The following is a 17500-nucleotide window of genomic DNA, read 5'->3' on the forward strand; positions in this document are numbered from 1 at the left end:
TGTTTTGTGGATATGCAGGAGGTCCATCACAGTGGGGCCTGACAATGCCCTGTATGCCAAGCATAGATCTCCCCTCAACAGCCTGTAGGAGACAGAATACAGGGATAGGGCCTTGAAGTGGTCTGCTTAGGACATTTTACTTACGCCCTGTATTATTTTAGTGAGGAACCTCTGTGGACATTCCAATTGTTGGATATGCCCGGTTAGGTACATACCAAAGGGCTCATTTATATATATATATATATATATATATATAAACAATATCTCGACAATATGAATTTCAAGTTTCTGACATATACCCAGTTTTATATATATATATATATATATATATATATGTGTGTGTGTGTGTGTGTGTGTGTGTGTGTGTGTGTGTGTGTGTGTGTGTATTGTGTGTGGAGAGAGAGAAATACGCAAACATACACATATCAAAATTATTTTTAGTCTTTTTTGTGGTGTAGCAGGGATAAAGCCCTGACAACAGCCCAGATGACTCAAGTTCAGTTAGTAGTTTAGGCAGTTCATTTTGCAGGGATGGAAGATGCATGTACTTATAAGGAGGGAGTGTGCTGGATGCATCTGTCAGCCTCTCACTGACCCCTGGTTGCATTAGGAGCTGCAAAAGAGAAATCATTAGACTGAGCATACAGGAAGAGTTGAGAGGGCATGGATTGTGCAAAAGCCACAAGGCAAGCACATCCTCAGTCGAGACCTGGTAGCCTGTCTAGCTTATGCGTAGCATCTGCGGGGGGTGGGGGGTTAGTAGTGCTAAGAACAACCTTCACAGTGCTGTAATGTCAGAGTCCTTGCCTGGTCCAGTGGTTTCAGCGCTTGGTATCTACATGTCTGTAGATCATGGTAGAATGGACTGGGGGCATCCCAGTGCTGGAAATCTCCTAGAAAGAAGACCCCCCTGCTTTGGGTCACACCAGGTACCTGCCAAATGGTGGGGGTTCTACAGATGATGGAACTATAGGGAGCTGGCCTGAACTCAGTGGCAGGTGATCCAAAAAAAAAAGATAACTGACTGACTGACGTTGTGTGAGGAAGCTTATTCCCTAATCTTGAAAGGTATAATTATCTGCCATGTTTTTTTTCTATCATTATTTAATTGTAGCATTAAAATATGCAGTCAGTATTATCTCATCAGAAGTAACTTGGAAATAAAAGTGGATCAGTCATTGCCTTATAGGAAACATGAATGTCATCTACTAAGTAACTTATAAGAAACAAAATATAATGGGATTTCATGAAGCTTCTGTATAGTTCAAGTTTTTCAGTAAAGAATTTCAAGTTCAGCATTTCAAGTTGTGAAGTAACGTATTAATAAGTCTGTGAAACAGTGTACCGTATAAATAATTTTCTTGTTTGGCAAAAGTCAGGGTAATTTTATTGGGTGGCAAAAGCCAGGGTACCTTTTTGGCTAGGCTTGTATAGGCCCTAGGGCCGATAGCCTAGTACCTACCTATGAACTGGTTGAATCAGTGAATTAGAGTGTAGTGCAGTGATCTTCTTTAAGTGATTACAGGTGCTCTTTACAGTTAGATGACTTATAGAATGTTTTTCCTGAAGTTGCCTTTATTTGCCAAAGCAGAAAAACAAATGAAGTCTCACCCCATATGCCATGTGTGGCCATGCTTTCCCCATCCCTTATACCACCCGTGGCCATGCTTTCACCATGCCTTATACCACCCGTGGCCATGCTTTCACCATTCCTTCTACCACCGGTGGTCATTCTTTCTCCATGCCTTATACCACCTTTCATGAGGACATTTCCTTGTATTTTGGTTAGCCCATGATGCCTTAGTGGTTCAACAACCTTGAAGCATCAATTTAGGATTACAGGTACTGTGTTGGGAAGACTGGAGTAATAAGGGCAGTAAGGACAGTAAGTCCAATAAGGAGAGTAAGGACAGTAAGGGCAGTAAGGACAGTAAGGAGAGTAGGGGCAGTAAGGGCAGTATGCACAGTAAGGCCATTAAGGCCAGCAAGGACAGTAAGGACAGTAAGGAGAGTAAGGACAATAAGGACAATAAGAACAATAAGGACAGTAAGGCAGTAAGAACAGCAAGGACAGCAAGGACAGTAAGGCCAGCAAGGACAGTAAGGAGAGTAAGAACAGCAAGGACAGTAAGGACAGCAAGGACAGTAAGGACAGTAAGGACAGTAAAGAGAGTAAGGACAGCAAGGACAGTAAGGACAACAAGGACAGTAAGGAGAGTAAGGACAGCAAGGACAGTAAGGACAGTAAAGAGAGTAAGGACAGCAAGGACAGTAAAGACAACAAGGACAGTAAGGAGAGTAAGGACAGCAAGGACAGTAAGGACAACAAGGACAGTAAGGAGAGTAAGGACAGTAAGGACAACAAGGACAGTAAGGAGAGTAAGGACAGTAAGGAGAGTAAGGACAATAAGGACAATAAGAACAATAAGGACAGTAAGGCAGTAAGGACAGCAAGGACAGCAAGGACAGTAAGGCCAGCAAGGACAGTAAGGAGAGTAAGAACAGCAAGGACAGTAAGGACAGCAAGGACAGTAAGGACAGTAAAGAGAGTAAGGACAGCAAGGACAGTAAGGACAACAAGGACAGTAAGGAGAGTAAGGACAGCAAGGACAGTAAGGACAGTAAGGAGAGTAAGGACAGTAAGGAGAGTAAGGACAATAAGGACAATAAGAACAATAAGGACAGTAAGGCAGTAAGGACAGTAAGGCCAGCAAGGACAGTAAGGAGAGTAAGGACAGCAAGGACAGTAAGTCAGTGAGGACAGCAAGGACAGTAAGTCAGAGAGGACAGTAAGGCCAGTAAGCACATTAAAGACAGTAAGGCTGTGGTCACCATTGTGTTACAGTGAATTGTATCTGTGCAGTACACTGTGCCCTGCTGTACATGGTGTACAGCTTTGAGAAGCCCATCCAAGCTGAGTGCCATGGCTCGCAGGTACCAGTAGTTTAAAATAATGAGGTATTGGAATTTAACCCATGAATGGACACTTGCACTTCTGCTGGGAATCAGGATTTTGCCCAGAACACATCTGAGCATAACACTGCAGTCACCATTGGGTACTTGAGCACTCTCTTATGTTCCTGATTACTTTTCTATCGTACGTTCTCGTAAGTTTGCATTCTTCCATTTGCAGATCTGTTTTAGGATCAGTCATGAGATTATGCAGTAATCAAATCCCTGGTTTCTTAGACAGTAGCTCTGTATGTAAGTTTATGAAAAAAATCTAAATGAGGTACTATAAAGATAAATTAGGCAGCATTCACTCTGAAATAACTGAGTTGCTGTCCTTCTCTCAGTGGGCCAGGTTCACAGCTGTCCATTAAAAACAATAAATAATGGTTTGTAAATGAATACCATCATTAAGCTTTGATGATTTTGTTTTAGTGGCAAGCTTATTACAGTCAGATCTTCCTCCCACCCTATAAAGTTCCCTGCATTATGTAACAGTTCAATTAGAAGGCCTTAGGACTACTGTCATATTGTTAACTTTCCTCCCATGTCTCTTTTGCTACCCTGAGATGTTGCAAACCCGTCAGTAGAGCCTAAAATGGCCAGCTCATCATGTACTCTCCTAAACATCCACCAGAAGTATACTCAAAACATAAAAATAGCCAGCACTCTTAAAGCTACACTTCATTTTTATATTTTGGAAGTACTAGAGCAATCTGCTTTATGTGTGTTTAGTCATCATTATAGCAAATTAAATGCAGCACCAGAGACACGTGAGAAAAACAGTGACAGTAAAGCCAGCAGCATCTTAGTGAGTTTTCTGCCTCTAAATGCAATTCTGTTATGTAATGGGGATATAAGGCTGCATCATTAAACTGTTGTGACCAGCCCTGACATGGGTTACATGCTTCTGTTTCAGTATTTTTATGCTTTTAATTGGACAGATGAAAAGAAAATGTGAAAGCTGCAAAACACGAGTAAGACGTGGGGGCTATCATCTAAGTAACTGAATGTGTTCTCTGCTTTCTGCTTATGTTCATACTAGGCTCATTAATTGTACAGGGAGTTCTGATCCCACACCATTAATGGTAGTAAAAGAAAGGGATGCTTGTCTGTATAGCTTATTAAATAAAAAAATACATTTAATTTTAGTAGCGTTGTACTTCTGAAAATGCAAAAGTCACATTCTGCTTCCTGTGTAATTTTATAATAGTTGTGGCTTTATCCGACCTTCTGAACTCTGAAATAACTGCCTAACCAATCCATTGAGTCAGACCCACCAAAACCACAGTAAACCAAAAATAAAACTAAATAAAACTTACAAGAAATACGCATATTAATTACTTAATTAATTGTGGCAGTTTAAAACCTTCCCCTTCCTGTACAATTATGTAACCTTGAGATATGGCATGCAAAATAAATAAATAAATAATTACACACATACATACATACATACATACATACATACATACATACATACACACACAAATAAATAAATAAAACAGACTTAACCATACCTCTTATCTACCCAGATTTTCACCTCATATTTTTAGTCTGTTCCTTATAAAATCTTTAGTTTTCTGGCAAATCACTGAGAACTGAAGTCACAAAATATTGACATACCTTTGAATGTCAGACTTCATATCCTTCCTTCAGGAAAATGCATGCTAATACAAATCCTGTTATTCTACTAACCTTCTAAGTTTATAAGAGCAACATTTACAATCTGTCCCTGATTTTGAGCCTTTTCCCCCCGTTATTTTTGGCTTTATCCAGATTTCTTCCCCTTAGAGGTTGAGAGATATGGACAGAATTGAAACTCCTTCCCCAAAGCAGCACAGTGTAACAGAGAGCCATCTTGTTGATAGAAGATATGAGGAAGAGGAGATGTGAAGAAGAGGAAATATCAGAAAGACTGCTCAACAAGATTGTGATTCAAAAACAGCAAATTAGGGTATTTATTGTTCTCTGCTGTGCTGTAGGAAAGAATATATATTAACAAAAACATTATTGAGATGTTTGGTCAACTGAATGCTCTGCTGTGTAAGTTCATTATGTTGTGTAATAATTAAAGTACAGTTGTGTACACTTACCATAAATGTAGATGTTCGAGTGTCTTCACTGTTGCAGTCATGACTGTAGGGTTCTCCCCTGCCGGCAGGCAGTCCTCGGTCGGCCAGAATCCCAAAGTCTGGGTCCGGCGTCGGCTGTTCAGCCACGCTCCCTGACGTCAGAGCGCCAGGAGTACAAAGCTGACAGCCGACGCCATGTTCTCCGGTTTTTCTTGCCCCAGATGTCAGAAGTTCCAAAATGAGTAAGGTCCCATACCCTTTGCAAATACACCTCAGAAGAAGGGTGAAAAAAGGAACCACACAAAAGAAAAATAAGAGGGACAGGAGGGAGGGAAACCCAGACTGCAACAGTGAAGACACTCGAACATCTACATTTATGGTAAGTGTACACAACTGTACTATGTTCATCGTGTTTCACTGTTGCAGTCATGACTGTAGGGTAGAATCCCAAAGCAGAATGAAAGGGAGGTGGTCATAAAGTAGAGAGGGCGGCTATAAGACCCTGCAAGACTGCAGAAGCAAAGCTTGCCCTAGACTTAGAGTAGAGAGGTAGATTGTAGTGCTTGGAAAAAGTATGCACTGAACTCCAAGTTGCAGCTTCCAAAATGTCTTTGGTAGGAACTCCCCTGAGGAAGGCAGCTGAAGTGGCAGCAGCTCTGGTAGAGTGGGTCCTTATACTCCCTGGGATTTGCTTTCCATGGTGTGAATAGCAAAATCTGATTCCATGAGCAATCCATTTAGAAATGGTCTGTTTTGAAATGGCTTTACCTTGGGAACTTGAAGCATAAGAAACAAACAATTGCTCTGATTTCCTGATGTCCTTGGTTCTGTCCAGGTAAAAATGTAGTTGTCTGTGTACGTCCAAGGAATGTAAGATCCTTTCCCCTTTATTTTGAGGAGTGGGGAAAAAAGTTGTCAAGTGAATAGTTTGATTTAAAGCCACTTTGGAAACCACCTTAGGCATGAAAGTAGGATTAGTCCTTAAAGACACCCTGTCTTGATGAAAAATAATATAAGGTTCTACAGCCATAAGAGCTTGCAACTCTGAAACTCTCCTGGCAGAGGTCAGAGCTAACAGGATGGCTGTCTTCCAAGATAAAAACTTGATGTCAGAAGTGGCAGCAGGCTCAAAAGGAGGTAAGGTGAGCTTTTCCAAAACATAGTTGAGATCCCAAGCAGGAATGGGAGGAGATCTGGGGGGCCTTAAGTTCTTACCTCCACTGAGAAACTGTCTCATGAGCTGGTGGGAAAAGATTGGAGGGTCTGTATTATAATGAGCAGAAATAGCAGAGGCATGAATCTTTATGGAAGAGAAAGAGAGACCCTTATGTAAGAGGTCTGTCAGGTAAAGTAAAATCTGAGGAATGTTAGGAATAAGAGGATCAGAACCCTGAGCCTGCATCCAGGAACAAAATCTTTTCCATTTTCCTGTATAAGATTTTCAAGTGCTAGGACGTCTGGCTTCTAAAATGACATCCATAACCTGCTTGGGTAGGAGAGAATGATTCAAAGACCCTGGATTAACCAGGCCGCCAGGCTGATAGATTTGACATGGGAGTGCAGAACCTGACCCTGGTGTTGGGACAGAAGGTTCGGAGTCTGTGGTAAAACCCAAGGGGGCTCCAGACAAAGGTTTTTCAGTGTTGGGTACCAAAACTGTCGAGGCCAATTTGGGGCCAGCAAGATTATCATCTTGGGCTTGTCCTGTTTGATCTTTAATAATACTCGTGGAAGAAGAGGAAGAGGTGGAAAGACATATCCCGAGAGGTTTCTCCAACTGAATGACAGTGCATCCACTTTCCAAGCATTTTCGTGGAAAGTCCTGGTGCAAAAAATCTGTAGTTGATGATTGAGGTGGGATGCAAAGAGGTCTATGTGAGGACATCCGCAGACTGCAGTAATCATCCTGAATATTCCGGTGTCCAGCATCCATTCATGTGGGTCCGAAAGATTTCTGCTCAGACTGTCTGCCAGGAAGTTTTGCTTCCCTGGTAGAAACTGTGCTTGAAGGTCCAGATTGCAAGTTAGAGCTGTGTTCCAAAGATCCATGGCTAGTCTGCAAAGGGGATAGGAATGAGATCCCCCTTGCTTGTTTATGTACCACATAACTGTGGTGTTATCTGTCCGTATGAGTAGCTGTCCTGGTTGTAGAAGATTCCTGAAGGCCAATAGAGCTTTCTGTATGGCTAACATTTCCTTTAAATTGATATGCAGGTGCTTCTGATCCTTTGTCCAAAGACCCTGCAGACAGTTGCCCTGAAAATGGGCTCCCCATGCATAATCTGAGGCATCCGTGGTCAGTATTTGAGTGGCAGGAGGCAGACAGAAGGGTTTTCCTTTGTTTAGAGTACATGCCTTGGACCACCAAAGGAATTCCTTTTGAAGACAAGGCAGGACGGAGATCAGTATGTCTAAACTGTGGCAGTGCTGAGACCATACACTTTTTAGGTACCACTGTATTTTCCTCATATGTAGTCTGGCATATGGTACGAGAAGGATGCAGGAGGCCATGTAACCCAAAGCCTGCAGGAATCTCCTTGCAGATAGCTGAGTTAAAGTTGCCAAGGTTTTGAAAGTTGAGGCCAGCTGTAATTGTTTTTCATTTGTCAGAAATGCCATCTGGGTTGTTGTGTTTAGAGAAGCGCCCAGAAAAATTATCTGTTGTGAGGGTGTCAAATTTGACTTTTTTATGTTTACAGTGAATCCCAGGAACTTAAGAAGATTCTGAACAAACTCTAGATGCTGAAGTAAAACATCCTTGCTGTCTGCCTGAATAAGACAGTCATCCAGATAAGGGTAAATTTGAATTCCCTTGAGTCTGCAATAAGCTACTACTGGAGCCAGGCATTTGGTAAAGACCCTGGGCGCAGTAGACAAGCCAAAGGGCAGCGCAGAGAATTGATTGTGCCTCAACCCGGCCTTGAACCTGAAGTATTTTCTGCGTTCCTGCCTGATGGGAATGTGTAAATATGCCTCCTTTAAATCCAAAGTCACCATCCATGCATTTTTGTTCAGCATTGGAAGTAGCTGCTGTAGAGTAAGCATCTTGAATTTTGGTATCTCTAGAAAAGTGTTCAAGACTGACAGATCCAGAATGGGTCTCCATGAATTTTGCTTCCTGGGGACTAGAAAGAGCCTTGAGTAAAAACCTTGTCCCATTTCTGAAAGTGGAACTAGTTCTATGGCTTTCATAGCCAAGAGAGCTTCCACTTGGTTTAAGGCCTCTGACCATTGATGTTTTGGAAGATCTGGCCATCCGCTTGGCCTTGGTAGGGTATGAAAATGGAATTTGTAACCTCTTGAAACTACATCCAGAACCCACTTTTCTTGGGTTATATGAGTCCAATTTAGATGAAAAAGAAAGTTTTCCTCTGAGAGGGGCTTCCAGGCGAGAAGTTCCTGCAGCCCAACAGAGGGAGTCATTGAGTCTGTTTCCTATGAGTTTACGACCTGTCCTTTCCTCCCCTAGGGGTGGAAGCAGTCCACTGTCTTGGTCTATAAGAGGCTTGCGTTTGAGGCCTTCCTCGGGAGCGTCTGTATCTACCCCTCTGAGGCCTGTCTGAATTGGGAAAGGACCAATTCTTTGTAGGCCAATTCCTACTAAATCTGGGTGGCTGTACTTGTAAGAAATCTTTAACTGTTTGCATGGATTTTGCCTTGTCCTCCATCTTTTTAATCACCTCTTCAGCTTTAGATCCAAACAAAACATTATGCTGAACAGGAGCATCCAATAATTTAGCTTTTACTTGATCTGGCAAATTTTGTTCCTTTAACCAAGCATGCCTTCTAATTACTGTGCCAGAGGCAGCAGCCCTACAAGAAGCCTCTAAGGCATCAAATCCACAGTGTAAACCATGCTTCCCAACTTGTTCAGTGGCATGCATTAATTCATGTAACTCCTTATCATCTGCACAGGCAGAAATGGAAGTTAGCTTCTGTTTTAGAACAGACAGGAGAAATTGCTGGTATTTCAGCATATGAAACTGACAGTTTAAAGCCCTGATAGATAAAGGAGCAGAAGTGTACACTTTATTGCCCCATCTTTCTAAAGATCTGGAATCCTTCTCAGTGGGAATGGGGTTTTTAGCAGAAGCAGCCTTTACGCCCTTAGGACCCTGAGAAATGGTTTCAGGGTCAGCAGTAGGGTTCTTGTATAAAAACTGGTGGGAATCAGGAACCCTATAGTATCTGTCTGGCTTGACAGGAGCTGGAGGAAAAGAATCAGGAGTTAAGTTAGCCTCCGAAAAAGCATCATCCACAATATCTAAAATAGGAGGAATAGCCAGGGGTCTATGCTGGGGAAGAAGAAGAAAATCTCTTAGTCTTTTCTTAGGTTCTGAATACTCCTGTCCTTCCCAGTGGAAATGTTCCCTCATTTCATGCAAAGTTTCCCCAAAAGAGAAATCCTCAGGGGGAGAAGCTGAAGGAATGGCTTCCTCAGCATCAGAATCCTCATAAGGAGGGAAAGAATATTCCTGGTCAGAAAAAGAAACTGAAGAAACAGAAGCCTGATCAGAGGAGTCATAATAAACATCCTGCCTTGGCCTTTTATCTGGAGGGGGATGTGAACCCCTAATCATAGTAAGTAAATCCTCCGCCATCTTAAGTAACTGTTTCTGAGACTTGGGAGCCGGATCAGAAGAGGCCTGGGCTGCAGTCTTTGATTTGGAAGGAGTCTTTGCCTTTGTCTTTGGTTTTGCCTTTATTAGAAGCTGAGTAGGCCTGAAAACCCCTTCGGAAGCCGGTACCTGCACAGCGGCTCCGGACCCATCCGAAGGAGCATTGTCCGAAGGTCCTGCAACAGAAATATTCAAAGGCCTAGTTGGCTCCTCGTGGGAGTCCGTTTCAGCTATCGGTTCCGAAATGGTCGATGACAGGGGCTGCAAAAGTGCCTCACTGACGACGGCCGAACCTGAAGCTGGCTCTGCTTGTGCGATATCGTCTGATTTGGACCTCGGAGGCCTGTCTTTGTCCTTGCGTCGTTTGTGAACTCCGGTAGCCGGAACCGTATCCGACGACATTTTGTAATTAAAACGCCTACCGAAGTAATGAAATGCAAAATCGTACCTTCGTTTAATAGTATGTTGATTGAATCTAGCACAAAACCGACAACTAGCTACATCGTGGTCAGGGCCTAAGCAAGGAATACAGTAAGAATGAAAATCCTTATGAGGTATTTGCTTCCCACATGAAATACAATTATTAACTTTTTCTGACATCGGACTGGAGCAAGAAAAAAGTTTCCCCAACGGGGTACTTAACTTTGAGTAGGAGAAGAAAGTCTTCGGACTGAAGTTTGTTTAGAAAAAATTGTCAGGAGTTAGCCGACCGGCACTTGTGAACTGCTATCACCGCACGGCAAGAAAGACTGGAGAACATGGCGTCGGCTGTCAGCTTTGTACTCCTGGCACTCTGACATCAGGGAGCGTGGCTGAACAGCAGACGCCGGACCCAGACTTTGGGATTCTGGCCGACCGAGGACTGCCTGCCGGCAGGGGAGAACCCTACAGTCATGACTGCAACAGTGAAACACGATGAACATCTGCTAAATTTCACTCAGCACAGTGCAGTCAACAGTATTGTAAACTGTTGCTACATAAAGTAGCTGCATCTGTAGTGAAAATATAATAATGTTAGATTTGACAGCTAATTATTATACAAAAAAAGAGTAATACCTTAACCCTCTTTTGGAGCTAAGAGGGGCTCTTCTCTTCTACAAAACATAAATCAAGTGTGGCACTTCGGGGGCTTTGTGCTTCAGACTTCTTTGTAAAGGCTGTAGGACATGAACACAGGCTGTTACAGAAACATTCAATTTATTCACTTAATGCATTTACATTTATGGATAAAGTATGGCAATGTTCCCTTGCTGAATTAACATGTCTTTAGAGGTGTAAAGAATGGACTCCATAATCTTTGTAAATCTGTAAAATAATGGCAGAACGAGCTCTAAACGTGCAGAAAATGGAGCTGCACATTACATTTAAGGGATGAAACTCTCCAGCAATGATAATAAAGTAAAAATGATTTCCAGAATCCTGTCAAGTTTAGTTCATGGTAATCACTGGTCACCAAGCTGCTCTGAATCTGTATTTTGTAACATGACAACACATCATCGTCCTACTTGGGCTTCCTGTTTAATGTTTGTTCTCAAACTGCTCCGACCGTAAACTACATCCCATATTTGCTTTTGCCAAGCTATTCTACTTTGTTTCGGTAAGGAAAAGTAATTCAAAATAAGGACTTCAAATGATACCTTTATGATTAATTAAATTAGTCAGTTATGTTGTACAAAGCTGTTAGACATTCAACATAATGTTACAGTGCTGTTATAAATTGGTGTATGTCTATCTGTATGTTGGTGGACACAATGCCATATATGTCTGTATTATGCAATTTAAATAAAGTCAGTTACTGTGTCAAATTAGCTGTATCGACATCATAGGGCTGTCTACATGCAGAAATGTTTGCAACAGAGGCCCCAAGGGGAGAGGCAGTGAGAATAACTAATTTATTTTGAGCTGCAAATGGTTTATGCTGTTCACCCAGCAATTTTCTGAATCATAGTGAGACACTACATTCTGTATTAAGGTAAAACTACCCCTTGTGACCAAATGTAGCTTTTTTTTCCCCCTGAATTATACCCGTACAATGCCATTATGTTTTAACATTCTTAGATCAAACACTTAAGTGTTATGTCTATGTGTTTCCACCTCAGGGACTGTGTCACTGTCATTCTCCACTTTTATCTGGAAATGTAATTTTATACTGTGACCATGAAATCATCTTTTCAGACAGAGTTACCCAGTAGCACATTAGATTTCATGAATTAGATACTAAGAAGTGTATTCTGAAAATGTTTTGCTGCAAAATATTTCTGCCATAGTTAATGAGTCAGCATTTAATCCAGTAAACATAACCTCATAACCGTGTATTTCTGTACCAGATTTGCAGAATGCCATCAGTGGTACATCGTCTCATGAATGACTGCACTGCTCTTTCTGTCACAAAACTACAACATTTTCTATAATTTACTTGTTATTCCTCCACATGTCGTCAGCCCTTTCCAATATGTCTTGAGTTTGGTTCTCAGCTCTGTCCTACATGTCTTGAGTTAACATTGGAGCCAACCAGAGGAGCCATCACTCAGGTATCTTGAACAAAATTTGGCCCTGTTCCTTGGCACCCTTTGCCAGGAAACCCTCCTCCTATGGTCTGAGGATCTACCTACGTACCCCCTAGATTGAGTTACCCATGTTTAAGGATACGTGCTAACTCTTCCCAGCTTAGGAGACTAGAAGGAATTTTTGCTTTATTAACTTTACCTCTCTCCTTCATATCTGTTGCACATGCCACCAACTCAGGAATAAGTAGTCCTAGCCTTGTGATTCATGTATGCTTCTGCACATGTGCAGACTTGTGGCTGCAGCACTGATGCATGTATGCTTCTGCACATGTGCAGACTTGTGGCTGCAGTGCGTAGTACTCCTAGCTGTGTGGCATGCCTACATCTTGACCTTCATGCTACTGCAACAAGCCCCAGCCTGTGCTGGATAGAGCTGGGCTGATCCACCTCCCTCCCTCCTTCTGGCATGGGGAATGCCAGCAGCAGCCACTTGTTCCACCTGCCCTCCCCAGCTCCACTACTTCCTCAGACACTCAGGTTATCTGGGTCATAACGAGAGCTTTATTGCTGCATGCCGTGGGAGCTGGCATTCAAAAATGACCTTTTAACATGGGCTTCCAAAATGACATTTCAGATATCATGTTGTAGACCCATTTGGTAAGTATTTAAGATTTATCCAAAAGTATTACTATCTGGAAAAGTTGTGAGGCTGCCTTAATTTTGCAAGTCTTTCCCCACAGATTCGATATTTTTATTTGTGATGTGCAAAGTGCCATGTTTGGCAACTCTCCCTATCAATAGTTGCATTTCCCTATGATTTGCCATCCTGACTTGTGATTTCAGTCAGAAAATATTCAAAAAATATATAAAAGTACTAGAGACCTCTGACTTCATAATGTAGACCCTTTCACTTGCCTAATTTATTTCCAGTGTAAAGCAGGAAACACGAAAAAATGCAAAACAATTGCAAAATCACTTTTTGAGATGAAAATACGTAATGACACATCAAACTTGATGATGTAGACCCATGAGGCAAGTACTGTGAAGATTTGTCCGAAACTCGTTTAGGTTTTGCTTGCAGACATGGAAGATAAGGACATTAGAGCTTTTAAAAAGAACATGTCCGAATCTGCAGATTTAAAGTGTATTATAGCAAAAACACAGCTTGCATAGTGAATGGTTTCTGAGATACATGCACAAGGATTGTCATATCAAGGGCTAAATGCAGTACTGTTATCTGATTTCCTATTCATACTTGCAGTACTTTTCTGCAGTAGGAAGAAGCATGTGGTTCTGTGTTGTCTAACACAGGTCTGTTAATTAAGTCCTGGATACAAGCCACAGCCCTGAAAACGTCATCCTGTACGTCTGTCACTCTGTCAGTAAAAGTGCACACATTTCAAACACATTCATATACTGAACAAATGAAACAGCGATAGCTTCTGTGATGTCTGATGGCTACTTCATTCATGCCATCATTAGAACATTCCTCTTTATCCATCAAAGTATTAACTTTGTGTATGAAGGTCCTCATTTGAATGAGCCAAACATGTATCTAGTATGGACAATAATAACAAGATGGAATACAAACACAATACCGACTTTGGAAGACTTCTACAGCCTACTGAAGACCACAGCATTATTGGAAATTAAAATTAAAGAATTAAGGATTCATCCTAAGCCATTTCTTAACAATCCATGGAAAAAAGTCTTATCATTGATTGACACTTTACAATAACTGAACAGATACACTCTGATAACTGGATTGTTATACCTATAAAGTTATTGTATATGTTGAGCTCCGTTATAGTGTCAGGCTGATATAAATAGTGTACATAGTTATTTAAGATGTTAAATACAAATATCATGGAATTTATTCAAGTGTATTTGAAAAATAAAAAAATTGTGAGAAAAAAAGCACTGACTGCTTTTTTTACTGCAGCTCAGTACAGTATCTTCAGTGGACTGTGTTTCTGCTGCATTCAACTCATTGTCGGCGTTGCAATGGCACAGTATGGTCTGAAATTGCAGACCGCTCCTCATTGGTCATTATCACTAACGCCATTATCAGTGCCAAGTGCATGGCTGGTATCTTGAGGTGCTTTTGATGAATCAGGCTGCACCCTTTGGGAACAGTTGGTGACTTTGGCCTAACTTACTTCATCCCATGTAATGTGCATGAAGATGAGGGAGATTTTGAAGTTTCGCTGGCCGATTGCTTCTGTGGTATGATATGCAAAACTTTCCACACAGTACACCGACTTCCACAACGTAATTGCAACTGTAACTCCTTTCTATTATCTCAGATATAAGATAATAAGTGCATTTTAGCATGTTAACGAGGAAATCATCTATACCTTCAAGCAGTGGAAGCAGCTTGTTATCCACAGTCAACAAAAGGTTCCTTTAGATTCTTTTCATCTTGTTGTCAAATGGAACAACTCGGTATTCAAACAGTTCACCCACCATCCATGTATGTGCCTTGTAGGTCACTGGAAGGCTTTCAGCATTCCTGAAACACACATTTTATGATTTTTAATCATAAACAAGAGCCACATTTCAGTGTCAGACTTTGCAGGAAACTGCAGCTATTAGGCGGTCTTTGGCTGTTCTTGCACTGCGGACTGTCACATGTTTCTCTTCTTTAAAGCAGTGTATTTAGTCTGATAATAGGTTTTGACAACTCTAGTCTCACAGATACTGAATACATCAGCAGACCTGTAGTTGTCCATGATTGTTGGTGATTATGAAAGCCAGTCATTTACTGTCTACTGCACTACACTGGCAGCCTGTCATGCAGGGACACTGAACACAAATGTATGTAATTTTTGAGGAAGCCATTGGAAGGCATCGCTTTAAACAGATCTAACCATTTTTAGCCATATGTTCGGAAATCTTTGCAATAATTGTCTCACTAACAGGAAGTTGTGCATCACAGGTCCGTTTAAAACTATTTGGCATTACCTCACTTACAGGAAGGCGTACATCAGAGGTCTGTTTAATGTGTTTCAACAATGTCTCTACAGTATGTGTGTATGGAGTCTTTTACATGTGCTTGTAGATTGCTGCTGCAGTTAAAGATTGACCTGCTTCATTGATTTACTGTGCTTACTAGCAAGGTTTACCACAGTTGTAATATCAGTACCAGCCTTGTTTTTAATATCTTTTAACTTGCACTGAGAAGTGAGCACCTTTAAAACACCATGTTTGCATTTGATTTTCTTACTAAAGTGCATTTTAACGCAACACCAACATTGTGAAATCTACCCTGATACCACAGAAGGTGCCCCATGGGGCAAGCGGCAGGCTTTATGATAGACAATAGGTGCAGGTTTATTACGTGAGGCTTTAAGATAGACAATAGGTGCAGGTGTTATTGCATGAGGCTTTATGATGCACATTAGGGGCAGGTGTTATTACGTGAGGCTTTATGATGGACAATAGGTGCAGGTTTATTACGTGAGGCTTTATGATAGACAATTGGTGCAGGTTTATTACGTGAGGCTTTATGATGGACATTAGGTGCAGGTTTATTATGTGAGGCTTTATGATGGACAATAGGTGCAGGTTTATTACGTGAGGCTTTATGATGGACAATAGGTGCAGGTGTTATTGTGTGAGGCTTTATGATGCACATTAGGGGCAGGTGTTATTACGTGAGGCTTTATGATGGGCATTAGGTGCAGGTGTTATTGCGTGAGGCTTTATGATGCACATTAGGGGCAGGTGTTATTACGTGAGGCTTTATGATGGACATTAGGTGCAGGTGTTATTACGTGAGGCTTTATGATGGACATTAGGTGCAGGTGTTATTGCGTGAGGCTTTATGATGGACATTAGGTGCAGGTGTTATTGCGTGAGGCTTTATGATGCACATTAAGGGCAGGTGTTATTACGTGAGGTTTTATGATGGACATTAGGTGCAGGTGTTATTGCGTGAGGCTTTATGATGGGCATTAGGTGCAGGTGTTATTACGTGAGGCTTTATGATGAACATTAGGGGCAGGTGTTATTACGTGAGGTTTTATGATGGACATTAGGTGCAGGTGTTATTGCGTGAGGCTTTATGATGGGCATTAGGTGCAGGTGTTATTACGTGAGGCTTTATGATGAACATTAGGGGCAGGTGTTATTACGTGAAAGAATTTGAGGCTGCCCATCCAGCTCTCTGTATGTACCTTGAAGGTGATAAGGGTGCTACTCTGCTTGACCTGTATTGAAAGTTTGTGTCAGCGGTGAGAGATACGTTGGGATATGAATCTGTCATACTAATGCATCTTATTTATTTGCTGATGAAGGTTTGATTCCTTTTACTGACTGTTTGATGTACTGTTTATTTTGTGATGGAAAAGGAGGACAAAGAGGGTTGGAGCTTTCATGGCTCAAACGTCTAGATACAGATTTGCACTGAGGAGTATGGGGGAGACTGAGTGCAGAAACAAGGCTGCCAGTCTGTCCTAATAAACAAGATTTTTGCGGTCATTGATCTTTTTAGTTATGAATCTCTGAGGTCTCTCAAGTTGAGTGATATGTGTAGAGAAATACATGCCAAAAGATTTGTTATGTTCAATAACAAGTCTGATGGGATAGGAATAAAGGGGAATTACAGCTTCTTTGGATCTAGGGTCAGTGCCTTTGGACATTAGATGAGCCAGATAAATGACTTTCCAAACTACTGTGGGCATATGGTGGTCCAATGAAAAGGAATTATTGAGACAAGTGCCTAGATCCCTTTTAACAGTGTCTAAGTAAAGGGATGTGTCACCTATATGGTATATGAAAATGTTTTATTTATCAGAATGAACTATGCTACATCTTTTCACATTTAATTTAAGACCACTGTCCCTGTGCCAGTTGATAACATGGTCTAACCCATGCTGCAGCAGTTGTGAATAATTGGAAGATCAAATAACAACTCCCAACTCCAGTCATCTGCAAATGTAGGTAACCATAGGCCAGGAGCATTGTCTTGAAAAAAGTCTCAGAAGTAAATGCAGGCTAGGAATGAGTCCAGCACTGAGCCTTGCAGTACATCACTAGTAACTTTTTTTGCTTTCAGAAGTGGCACCTTTGACTGTAATCTCATGGGTTCTGTTAGGCAACCAGTTAGCTATTCACTGTAAAACATAAGGGTTATATTCAGATTTCTAAGTCTGTCAGTAATGCCTGCATGTGGAATAGTGTCAAAGGCCTTGGACAAGTCCAGATATGTTATATGCACTGCATAAGCACTATCCAGTGCTTTGGTTACCTTTTCAAAGAAATTTATGAGGTTAGAGACAGACCCAACCTTTGACAAAGCTGAACTGATGAGAGTCCAGAATTAACCGATTTGCAATATTCAGATTAATGA

General features: G+C 41.4%; 1 protein-coding gene across 2 annotated transcripts in view; it reads left to right on the forward strand.

The window, feature by feature from the left end:
• The window catches only part of PACSIN1 (protein kinase C and casein kinase substrate in neurons 1), a 1250130-nt gene that overhangs the window by 680981 nt on the left and 551649 nt on the right, over positions 1 to 17500 (forward strand). The window lies entirely within an intron of this gene.

This window comes from Protopterus annectens, chromosome 7.part0 (assembly GCF_019279795.1).
Source record: "Protopterus annectens isolate FY-2018-M chromosome 7.part0, PAN1.0, whole genome shotgun sequence".
Classification (NCBI taxonomy): Eukaryota; Metazoa; Chordata; order Ceratodontiformes; family Protopteridae; genus Protopterus; species Protopterus annectens.